The sequence below is a fragment of the Piliocolobus tephrosceles genome, chromosome 13 (assembly GCF_002776525.5).
Source record: "Piliocolobus tephrosceles isolate RC106 chromosome 13, ASM277652v3, whole genome shotgun sequence".
NCBI lineage: Eukaryota > Metazoa > Chordata > Mammalia > Primates > Cercopithecidae > Piliocolobus > Piliocolobus tephrosceles.
In genome coordinates, this window is record NC_045446.1 from 53,527,008 (window position 1) to 53,537,567 (window position 10,560).

At 39.1% G+C, this 10,560-nt stretch overlaps 1 pseudogene; it reads left to right on the plus strand.

The window, feature by feature from the left end:
- The first annotated feature begins 8,738 nt into the window (after positions 1 to 8,738).
- LOC111524666 lies at positions 8,739 to 9,552 on the plus strand (annotated as a pseudogene).
- Positions 9,553 to 10,560: the final 1,008 nt, after the last annotated feature.

Sequence of the window (10,560 nt, forward strand, 5' to 3'; positions counted from 1 at the left end):
TTCATTCTTTTAGTTTTGAATTTGAGATCTTTCTAACTTTTTGATGTGGGCATTTAGGGCTATACATTTCCCTCTTAACACTGCCTTAGATGTGTCCCAGAGATTCTGATATGTTGTATCTTTGTTCTTATTAGTTTCAAAGAACTTCTTTATTTCTGCCTTAATTCTATTATTCAATCAAATGTCATTCAGGAGCAAGTTGTTTAATTTCCATGTAAATGTATGGTTTTGAGTGATTTTCTTCATATTGAATTCTGTTTTTATTGCACTGTGGTCCAAGAATGTGGATGGTATAGTTTCTGTTTTGTTTTTTTAATTTGCTGTAGATATTTTTATGTCCAGTTGTGTGGTCAACTTTAGAGTATGTACCACATGCAGATGGGAAGAATGTATATTCTCCTGTTTTTCAGTGGAGAGTTCTATAGATGTCTATCAGACCCATTTGGTCCACTAGTTGAGTTCAGGTCCTGAATATCTTTAATTTTCTGCCTCGATGATTTCTCTAATACTGTCAATGGCATGTTGAAGTCTCCCACTATTATTGTATGAGAGTTTAAGTTTCTTTGAAGGTCTCTAAGAACTTGCTTTATGAATCTGGGTGCTCCTAGGTTGGATGTACATATATTTAGGATAGTTAGGTCTTATTGTTGAATTGAACCCTTTACCATTATGTAATGCCCTTCTTTTTTCTTTTTGATCTTTGTTGATTTAAAGTCTGATTTGTCTGAAATTAGGATTGCAACCCCTGCTTTTTCCTGTTTTCCATTTGTTTGGTAGATTTTTCACCATTCCTTTATTTTGATTCTATGGGTGTCATTGTGTATAAGATAGGTCTCTTGAAGACAATATACCATTAGGTTTTTCTTCTTTATCCAGTTTGCTACTCTGCCTTTTAAATGGGGCATTTAGCCCTTTACATTCAAAATTAGTATTTATATGTGTGTATTAGATTTTGTGTTCATATTGTTTGCTGTCTATATTCTGACTTGTGTGATTGCTTTATAGTGTCACCGGTCTGTGTACTTAAGTGTGTTTTTGTAGTGGCTGACAAGTCTTTAGTTTCCATATTTTGTGCTTCTTTCAGAAGCTCCTATAAGGCAGGCCTGATGGTAGCAAATTCCCTCAGCATTTGCTTGTATTAAAAAGATCTTATTTTTCCTTCACTTATGAAGATTAGTCTAGCCAGATATGTAATTCTTGGTTGAACTTTCTATTCTTTAAGAATATTGAATATAGGCCTCTAATCTCTTCTGGCTTGTAGGGTTTCAATTTTTATATGTCAAAAAATATTATTCTTCTTTTGATTTATTTCAATCTGTTAAATATATAAAAGACATTTTTAGCTTGCAGGCCATTCAAAACATGCTGCTGGCCAGATTTGACCAGTGGACTGTAGTTTGCCAACACTTGATCTAGGACCTACCCAATAAAGATATTCTTCTGATGGCTCAGATAGCATCTTCCAAAGAAATAAAACGGAGATTTATTCTGGCCTTTCTTCTGTTAAATTAGCATCTCTTAGGTGATTAGGCCATCAGGATATTACTCTTTTGTTATAACAAATAGAAAGAGGGGTATTCACTTATTCACAGATTACATAGAGTCATGAGCTGAGACTAACCTTAATAGAGAGTGTACCTACTATCTAGTTAATGTTGTAAAACAGGACCACAAATCAAATGCTTCTAAAAACAAAGTCATCATTTTTTTGTAGACAGCCTCCAATATTAAACTGACTTGTGGCCAATAACCCTAAGAAACAAGTTCACAAATTCAAGTCACATAGTCGTATATTTTGCAAACAATTTAGCATGGAAAGGGCACAAGGAAACTGTATTTTTCAAGGTTAAATGTTCCATGGGTGTTTACCAAAATATTTTATGAACAAATTGAGTATTTGGCCTACCTGCTTTAAATTTTTTCCAAGCAAAAATTATTGCTGTTCGTGCTCTGATGGAGAATTCTGGGGGCTCAATTACCCTTTTGTCTGTGCACTGGAGTGTATCCAAATGCTTCCTGAGGAAAATCTTGGCCTGCCTCTTTGCTTTCTATTTATGTCTGTGTCCTTGCCAGGCTCCTCAGCTTTCCTAAGTAAATGCTGATCCTGAGCCCAGCAGCTGACCAGTGAGGCAGACCTGCTCCGTGCTCAAGTCAGCAGCACAGCAAGCTGCATTGCGTGCCAGGTACCCATCTACCTGGAATCCCAATCGAGCAGTTAAAAGAATCCTGTGTGATTAGAAAATTGTCAGAAAGATGTAGTCCATGAATTTTTCTCTTCCAGTGGTTCCTAAGCTTCACAGGGTTCAGAGCCACCACTGGTAATCAGATGAAAACTGATACGGTTTTTCTCTGTGTCCCTACCCAAATCTCATCTCTAGTTGTAATCCCCACATGTCAGAGGAGGGGCCTGTTGGGAGAGGATTGAATCATAAGGGCAGTTTCTCCTATGCTGTGTTCTCTCTCTCTCTCTCTCTGTCATTCTCTCTCTCTCCTGCTGCCGTGTAAGACGTGCCTTGCCTTCCTGTCACCTTCCACCATGATTGTAAGTTTCCTGAGGCCTCCCCAGCTATGCAGAACTGTGAGTCAAACATCTTTTATTTATAAATTACCCAGTCTAAGGTCATTCTTTGCAGCAGTGTGAAAATGGACTAATACAAAAACCATAGGCCCTCTTCACGGAAAAAGAAATTGTTTTAATTTCTGGAGTCCTTACATAAGAATCTGTTCTAAATCCTCTCAAACCCATTCCAGGATGGAGCCAAGTGGCAAGGATGCTTTGGCCCATGACTATAGAGGTGATTTTCCTGAGTGGTACTTGGGGATAATTCCACGAGTTCCCATTTGTGGAAAATTGAGTATTTACTATAGGGATATTACTGAGGACATTGTTCTTTGTATCACACATGCCCTCCAGCTAAAACTCCACAGGAGGAATTTCTCTCTCAGTTCCACTCCTGTGCTTCTCTTAAGGAGTTGTTTTTGTTTGGTTTATCTGTTTACTTTTATTTCTACATATTGTGAATAGTATAACTTGGTGGCTCTTCACTCTGGCCATACTTTAGAATCACTAGTAAGCTTTAATAACATACAGACGCCAGCCTAGACCAATTAAATCACTGTCTCTTGGGGTAGGGCCTGGAAGTATTTTTCAGAAGCTCCCCAGTGTCCCTAACATACAGTCAGGGTTGAGAACCACTGATGCCTGAGGAGTCCTGCTCCTTGGCATTGGCCACTAGAAAACTGAAAGCCAGATATGCTGGCTGCTAGCAGCAAATTCACTGGGCCTTGTAGCTTCCACTGGTATCATCTCTCCCGAGACACCATCCTAGCCTTCAGGTCTCATTTTCCATTTGTCAACACATTTTAGATGTGACTTTATCTTGTGGCAATATGTTCTATGTTAGTTGGAGACTGTGGGCAGCCTACCTGAGCTTGCTTAAACTAAACATAATGGGAGGAGTGTAAACTAAACATCATGGGGGTTATTTCATGGACACAGGAGAGGAAGTATAGCTGGATCAGAGGAGGAACAAATACCAGGATTGAGAGAAATACAAGAAATCAAAGCATTCCCTCTCCTAGTCTCTTACCTTTCTCTTCCCCAAAGATTCCCTCTACTTTCTCCTATGCATCTGTTTTATTCTGTTTTCCTCCATAAACCAGTTTTCTTTTCTTCTCTATGAAAATAGATAATTTGACAAGGTCTCAGTCAAGCCAATTAGTGGGAAGAGACTGCTGTTTTCAGGTACTGAGTTCAAATTCTCAGGAGAAAGACTGCAATTGGCCCATCTTAGGTCAGCCATCTCCACCAGTTCTGTTCCCCTATGGAGGGAGGGTTAATAAGGTGTAAACACAATTTCCTGGCCTCCCACTATAATTGAGAGAGGCAGTTCTTAGAGGAAGGAGGTCACAGCCTAGCAGGTACCCCTAAATATGGCTCAAACAGCAGTCGTAAACCACTTTGAGACTTTCTGCAATAAGAAAGAATATAAGCAAATAAACTGTGATGCTCAACGTGAATTACATCTGCGTCCATCTGAGAATTTGGCCTTAGGATCATTATAACATTAGGGAGACAATAAGAAACTTTGTACAGAGTGCAAATGGGACCAGTATGTGCTGAGGGGCCAAGTAACATGGACGTTTTGCATTTTTAATGCTCCTCAAACTCACTGGTACCTGCAAAAGTCCTGTCTGAAGCCATTTCTGAATCTCACTTAGATAACACACCTGTATGTCAAATCCATGTCAGAGGTGATTCTGGAAAACCTTAGTTATGGCCCTTTCATGGCTCTTGGCCTCACTTGCCAGAACTGCTTTAGAAAAATATTCAAAATGGAGAGCAATAATTTCATGTTAACAGACATTTTGGTTCACCAGGGTTCAGCTCACAAATCTCATAATGCTCAACACTGCTACACAAATTTAAACAAATTTCAAAGTCACTGCAGCAGAATCAGGATTGGACAGGCCTTCATTTGTCAGACTAACATGAAGCAACTTAAAAATGAAGCTGTTAGCATTAGCTGTAGCAGATAATCATTAGAAAATAACTTATGTTTTACAGCAAAAATAAAAATAGTTTTCACTTTTAATATTTGCTAAGTGCCAGGACCTTTGCTAAAAAATTACTTTTCTTAATCCTCATCATAACACCATAGAATATAGGGTAAGTTTTTATTAACTTTCTATTGAAGCATAACTTACTTTTCTAGTGCACATAGATATTGGCCCCAATGAATATTCACAAACTAAATGCATATGTAACCAGCACTGAGATCAAGAAATAGAATACAAGCATTCTGAGGTCCTTATTTAGGTTCCCTTCCAGTTACCATGACTATGCAAGGGTGACCATTGTCCTAATATCTAGAAGCATGGATTCGTTTTGTCCATTTCTGTTCTCTATACAAATGGAATAACAAATAGGTACTGTTTTGGGTCTGGCCTTTTGCACTCAACATTATGTTGTCTGAGATTCATTCACATTGTCACATGAATATAGACCATTTTTGCTTATTTCTGTATAGTACTCCATTATGTGAATAAGACAAAATTTATTCAGTCTACTGTTTTTGGACATATGGGTAATATCCCATTTTATTTTTACTATTACAAATAGTTCTTCTATGACATCCTAGCACATATTGTTTTGGTGATTACTTCAGTGCATTTCTATTGGGTATATAACTAGAAATGAAATAGCTGGAGAATAAGACATGCATATGTTCAGCTTTATTAAATACTGACACTTTACCAAAAGAAGTGTACAAATTTATATTTCCACCATTAGTATAGGAGCGTTCACTTTGCCCCACAATCTCACCAGCCTTTGAAACCTCCTTTTTCCTTTGTAGCCTTCCAGTGAGGGTGCAGTGGTACATCATGACGTTCATTTGTATTCCCTTGATGATTAATGAAGTCAGGTACCTTCTCACATGGTTGGCTTTTTTTTTATTTGTTTATTTATTTTTCCACATGGATGTTTTCTTTGAGAAATGTCTACTCAAGCCTTCTGCCCATTTTTCTATTAGGTTGTCTTTTTCTAACTGATTTGTAAGAGTTCTTCATATATTCTGGATACAAGACCTTTGTGGGATATATGTGTTGAAAATATCTTTTCATTTTTGCATTATATTTTTACCCTCTTATTGATGTCTTTTGAAAAACCAAAGTATATTTTGTCCTTGTATTTTTCTTTTTCAGGTTAGCAATTTTTGTGTCCTTTTAAATAAGTGAGCTTTGCTTACTCAAGGATCATGAAAATGTTATCCTAGGTATTCTTCTACAATTTTATTATCGTTTACATTTAGAGCTGCTATCCATCTGTTTTGATTTTGTATTTGGTATGAAATAGGAGAAGTAAAGATATATTTTTCATATAATCAGTGGAGCAACATGTAATAAACAAACTATGCCCTCTTTCCATGCACTGCCTTAATCACAAATCAAGTAATATGAGTCTATTTCTGGACTTTATTTGGTACCATTGGTAAGTTTTTCTAACTCTGTGACAGTTCTATACTGTCTAAATCACTACAAATGTATAATGGGCCTTGTTAATCAGTTTATCAATTTTTGCAAAAAAAAAAATACTACCAGAATTTGCTGGGATTATATCGAATCAATATATTAATTTGGGAAGAAATGACATCTTACAATGTTGAGTGTCCAATTCATGAACATAATATATCTTTTTATTTATTGAAGTCATCTTTAATTTCTCTCAATAATATTTTGAAGTTGTACATCTTTTATTATATTTAATCCTAGGAATTTGATGTTTATTGATGCTATTATAAATATAATATTTTATTTTAATTTTTATTTGTTAGTTGCCGGTAGAAATACAGTTGATTTTTGTATATTGACCTGTATCCAACAACTTTACTAATCACATTTATTAATTCTAATAGTTTGTGTATTAATTGTCTAAGCCTCCAGCAATAAATTAGCCACAAATTTAGTTGCTTAAAGCCATGGAAATTTATTCTTTCATAGCTCTAGAGGCCAGAAGTCCAAAATCTTGGCTACAATCAAGGTGTCAGCAGGGCCATACTCCTTCCAGATGCTCTAGAGGAGAATCTGTTTCTTGCCTCTTCCAGTTTCTGGTGGCTCTGGCGTTCCTTGTGGCCACATCATTCCAATCTCTGCCTCTATCTGCACATGGCCTTCTCTTCTGTCTGTGTGTATGACCAACTTCAGCCTCCCTCATATAAGGACACATGCAACGGCCTTTATGCCCCACCCAAATAGTCCAAGATCATCTCCCCACCACAAGATCTCCAACCTAATTACATCTGCTGTAGGGTAAATGCACCTAAAAGCAATGATTTAAACATACTCTTAGAATGACCCTGTATGGCAGGTGCACCTGAATGTTTGTGCCAGGCTAGGGAATCTAGTAGTGGCCAGCTTGGAGATTCATTCCTTTTCTGCCACAAACATCAGAGCCCCCGGCCAGTCCCGTGGGACACGGGCTGGTCTGTACAGGGGACTGAGGCCTTGAGTTTGGGGTTAAATGAAGGTTTCCAGGTGGAGGTCATTAGATGGAGGCTGTTAAGTGAAAATGCTGTATAAAGTGCATGATGGAGCAACATTTAATAAACAAACTATGCCTTCTTTCCTATGACTACCTTAATCACAAATCAGGTAATTAGATATATGAGTCTATTTCTGGACTTTATTTTGTAACATTGGCAAGTTTTTCTAACTTCATTACAGTTAGAAAGGAAGTTGTGGTTCTCCTGCCTAGGTCACCACCACTAGGCCATGTGGTTATGCTGTCCTGCCCACTGCCACTGGACCATTGCTGTAGGTAAGGTAGGTCTCCTGCCCAGCCCACCACCACTGGACTCTCTCCCCTGTGTGTGAGCCCCTAATAAAACCCCACATCTCGTTTGCTGGCTCTGGGTCTCTTCTTTGGCCTCGTGAACCTGGTGCTTTCTCTACTGAGGCGAATTGGGGCTTCGGCACGTTTGCCAAGATGCTTTTTTCAAATAAGGTAACATCTATAGGTTCCAGAAATTAGGACCTGATATCCTGAGTGGGAGGTGGGGTGGGAGGTGCATTTTTCAGCCTACCATAGTTTGTAGATTATTTTAGATTTTATAAGCACACAATCATGGCATCTGTAAACAACAGTTTCATTTCTCCAACATAGTTTAGCCCCTTTTTATATACCGTATAAGCAAACTATGATTTGAGCAGGTTATGGTAATTTACACAGGATTCTAGTATCAGGGCTAGGATTTGAGCTCAGGTCTGGCAGACTCCACAGTCTGAGTTCTTAACCGCTACATTGCACTGCCTAATATGAGTCTAAGTTCTATTATTGGCAAAAAGAAATATTAGCAGCAGTTCTATGCAAAAGGCATTCTAAGCAGTTGATTTTTTCCGAGAACTACCTATCTTCTTAGATGCAAGATATGACATTCAGGAATGCTTAAAATCTTTGGGATCAACATTCGTACTACAAAGTTTAAAATAAGACTTTGGAATAATAATTCTTTTAAAAGACCTAGGTTTAAGTCCCAGACTCATCACAAACTGCTAGTATGGGCTTGAACAAGTTACATAATTCATCTGGGCCTATTTCTACATCTTTAAAACTGAGATAATAACCATAGCACAGGGTTATTGGAATGCTTAAGAAAATGCATGTGCATTCACATACTGAATGCTCAATAAATAATTTTTAGCTGCTATTATTATGGTGTTATTGTATTTATTCATTTATCAAAAACATGTTTAGTAGCAAAACGCAAAAACCAAAAAAAAACAAACAAGACCATCTTTGCCTGCAACAAACACCACAACAAATAATTGCCACCTGGGCTAATGAGTAGAATAATGGAGACAGGCAGAAACACAGTGGAAGTGAGGAACAGAGAGCAAGTGACTCACTGTGGGTAGGAATGGGGGTCAGGAAGAGCTTCCCGGAGAAGGCAACGCCTAAGCTAAAACTTGAAGGAGAAAGCAGAGAAGACAGGAAGAGCATTCCAGGCAAAAGGACCAGCACGTGGCATAGGGAGGCCTGAAATTATTCTTCCAGCAGAGGAACAAAACTGCCTTACCTGCCTTGGAAGAAGCAGAGTTCAGGAACTGGAGGCCAGAAACACTGAAGTTCACTCTATTCAGCTGGGAAAGGAAGATCAGAAAGTCACCTGGAGGAGGTATCTGGCTTTAGAGCTCACAGCTTCAGAGCTGGACTGCTCATCAATTAGGAGGTGCCAGCGATGCCTCCTGCGGAGTGCCTGGCACTTGCTTGTACTGTAGGAACCGTTTGGTTCTTCAGCATGAACTTCTGTGTTCCTGGGGCTGCACGAGCAAGCCAGCCTCAGTCACCACAGCTGATCCCCGTGAGGAGCGAGCTGATTGCTGCCTGACGGGAAGTATGCGGGGTGGTGGGGGGCAGGTACGTCAAGTCCGGAGGGGGTGAGGAGGAGCCAGACCTCTCACAAAGCCTCTTGAGCAGTTCTTCAAATAGATGAGGGGCCACAGTGCCCACTAGGTTTTATGTGGGAGAGAAATGAGGTGTCAGGGCACATCAGGGATGTGGTGTCCGATACTAGGCGCCACAGTCCGATAGTGAGTAGATTCAGCACCATTTTACCTGAGGAATAAGAGCTTAGGAGCAACACGGAGGATACCCACAGAGGCCCCAGGAGGAGCAGCCTCTTGAATCTCATGGAAGACAGATTAGGCTTTCCTGTTCTGCACCAGAAGGGAGAGCTAACTCTTCAGATGGAAACTACGGAAGGGTAGTTGCGCCGAAGGGGCAGCCAAGGAAGAGCCCAAGAGGGGATCCGTGCGGTTTTCAGCTAAATCCGCTCCTGCAAAAGTGGAAACGAAGCCAAAAAGGCAGCAGGAAAGGACACATCTTCAGACAAAAAAAGTGCAAACAAAAGAGAAAAGGGGAGCAAAGAGAAAACAGGCCAAGTGGCTAACCAAGAAACTAAAGAACATCTACCTGCAGAAAATGGGGAAACTAAAATCGGAGAGAGCTCAGCCTCTGATGATGCCAGAAAGAACGAAGCCCGGTCTGATTAATAGCATGTACCCTGTCTTAGCGGCCCCTGTCTCCCTGCTTGTACAATCCAGAAGAGTATTTTTTATCAACTATTTCGTAAATGCAAGTTTTTTAGTAACTCTAGAAACGTTTTTAAGGAGGGAATCCCACCTCATCCCATTTTTTAAGCATATGCTTTTTAAGAGGTAAAGTCATTCGCTGGTTTATTTTTTGATACAACCAGAAGATAGTGTGGGATATTGAATTATGACAGGCTTTGACTGTCTTGGGTGTTAGATGGGGGGTTAGTTTTTATATACTATAATATAACGCATACTGAATGGCAACATAGAGTCACAGTCCTGCATTTACTGTCTTGGACATTTTAAATTACTTCTAGTGCCATGTTGTTTTTCAGTAGAATTGTTTCCTGAAGAAAGCTAGCCCTTGAACATGGCTCTCCCTGTCAGAATTGTGTGCACTCTGTACCATCTTTGGTCACAGTCCTGTTTCCCTAATAACTTTGTTCATGTGCTGTGGAAGATTGAAAATTTGAGTACGTGGTATATATGCTATTCAATTTTGAATTGGTGGGACTATGTAACAGTTGAATGTGAAGATAGTGGTATTTGATAGCCTCTTAAGGAAAAATTGCCTCCAAATTTTAAGCTGGAAAATCACTGGAACAACTTTAAAAAGGAATTACAATAATGACTTTTTAGATTGTTGGTATGTATGTTAAGAATTGTGTACAAATTGAAATGTCTGTGTACTGATCCTTAATGCAAACAATAAAATCTCAATTACGAAAGAAAAAATCAAATATTTATGGAGTACCTAATATGTGCTAGACACTATTCTAGGCACTTTACAGCAATAGGAGTTATCCAATCATTGAATGAGATACCTTGAAAGGTAGTGAGCTCTCTGTCACAAGAGAGATTCAAGCAGAGGCCAATCGATTTCTTAGTGGAATGTTGAAGGAGGAATTGAAGTCTGGAGTAAGAAATCGACCCAGCTGGCTTTCAGTTTCTCTTCAGCCCTGTGAT